Raw genomic sequence first — 2,812 nt, 5'->3', positions numbered from 1 at the left:
GGAAGAAAGAAAGTTCGTTAGAAACAGTGTTCTCTCTGAAGGCGATCGTTTTCTGTTTGTTTTGTTGTTGTATACTACAATCACTGATTATGTATACTACAATCATTGATTATGTACACTACAATCACTGATTGTGTATACTATAATCACTGATTATGAATACTACAATCACTGATTATGAATACTACAATCACTGATTAAGTATACTACAATCACTGATTATGTAAACTACAATCACTGATTATGTATACTACAATCACTGATTATGTATACTACAATCACTGATTATGTATACTACAATCACTTATTATGAATACTACAATCACTGGTTATGTATAATACAACCACAATCACTGATAATTCTTCATTTTGTATACTACAATCACTGAATATGTATACCACACTAACTGATTATGTATACTACAATCACTGATTATGTATACTACAATTACTGATTGTGTATACCACAATCACTGATTATGTATACTACAATTACTGATTTTGTATACTACACTTACTGATTGTGTATACCACAATCACTGATTATGTATACTACAATCGCTGATTATGTATACTACAATCACTGATTATGTATACTACCATAACTGATTAAGTATACTACAATCACTGATTATGTATGCTACAATCACTGATTATGTATACCACAATCACTGATTATGTATACTTCAATCACTGATTTTGTATACTACAATCACTGATTTCGTATACTACAATCACTGATTATGTATTATACAATCACTGATTATGTATTATACAATCACTGATTATGTATACTACCATCACTGATTATGTATACTACAATCACTGATTATGTATACTACAATCACTGATTTTGTATACCACAATCACTGATTTTGTATACCACAATCACTGATTATGTATAATACAATCACTGATTATGTATACTACCATCACTGATTATGTATACTACAGTCACTGATTAAGTATACTCCAATCACTGATTATGTATACTACAATCATTGATTGTGTAAACTACAATTACTGATTATGTATACTTTAATCACTGATTATGTATACTACAATCACTGATTAAGTATACTACAATCACTGATTAAGTATATTACATTCATTGACTATGTATACTAAAATCACTGATTATGTATAATACAACCACAATCACTGATAATTCCTCATTTTGTATACTACAATAACTGATTATGTATACCACAATCACTGATAATTCCTCATTTTGTATACCACAATCACTGATTATGTATAATACAATCACTGATTATGTATACTACAATCACTGATTGTGTATACTACAATCACTGATTATGTATACTACAATTGCTGATTGTGTATACCACAATCACTGATTTTTTATACTACAATTTCTGATTATGTATACTATAATCACTGATTATGTATACTACAATCACTGATTTTGTATACTACAATCACTGATTATGTATACTAAAATCATTGATTGTGTATACTACAATCACTGATTATGTATACCACAGTCACTGATTAAGTATACTCCAATCACTGATTATGTATACTACAATCATTGATTGTGTATACTACAATTACTGATTATGTATACTATAATCACTGATTATGTATACTACAATCACTGATTAAGTATACTACAATCACTGATTAAGTATATTACATTCATTGACTATGTATACTAAAATCACTGATTATGTATAATACAACCACAATCACTGATAATTCCTCATTTTGTATACTACAATAACTGATTATGTATACTACAATCACTGATAATTCCTCATTTTGTATACCACAATCACTGATAATTCCTCATTTTGTATACTACAATCACTGATTGTGTATACTACAATCACTGATTATGTAAACTACAATTGCTGATTGTGTATACCACAATCACTGATTTTGTATACTACAATTACTGATTTTGTATACTACAATCACTGATTATGTATACTAAAATCATTGATTGTGTATACTACAATCACTGATTATGTATACTACAATCACTGATTATGTATAATACAATCAGTGATTAAGTATACTACAATCACTGATTAAGTATACTACATTCATTGACTATGTATACTAAAATCACTGATTATGTATAATGCAACCACAATCACTGATAATTCCCTATTTTGTATACTACAATAACTGATTATGTATACCACAATCACTGATAATTCATCATTTTGTATACCACAATCACTGATTATGTATAATACAATCACTGATTATGTATACCACAATCGCTGATTATGTATACTACAATCACTGATTATTTTTACTCCAATCATTGATTATGTGTAATACAACTACAATCACTGATAATTCCTCATTTTGTATTCTTCAATCGCTGATTATGTTTACAACACTCACTGATTAATAAATCAAAAATGTTAAGCTGATTTTTCAGAATCCTAATATGATACCTATGCGCTGTTATCTGGACCACCGGGATTGCATAGCTGGGGGTCAAACTGTTATCTCTATTGCTTTGGTAAAGTTATAGATACAAACACATGCTTTCCTCGGTTTTTTAAGAGGTTAGAGAATTTTAGGAAAAACTGTTACAAAATTATCACTTTCTTAAAAACAAGCTATATTATGTTTAAAAATGCTTGAATTATGTGATGCAACTGCACAAGCACAAATTATTATATGGTCAAAGTGGAAAATAATATGTTGATGAGTCCATATTAAAGAGACTTTTTAGGGAATCTCCCAATGAACAACTCCACAACCAAGAACTTTGAGAGTTTAAACATTGCGTTTAATATATTTTTTACCAATATACAACGTTTCATCA

This window comes from Mizuhopecten yessoensis, unplaced genomic scaffold (genome assembly GCF_002113885.1).
Source record: "Mizuhopecten yessoensis strain PY_sf001 unplaced genomic scaffold, ASM211388v2 scaffold10707, whole genome shotgun sequence".
Classification (NCBI taxonomy): domain Eukaryota; kingdom Metazoa; phylum Mollusca; class Bivalvia; order Pectinida; family Pectinidae; genus Mizuhopecten; species Mizuhopecten yessoensis.
Note: the sequence above shows the minus strand (reverse complement) of the source record.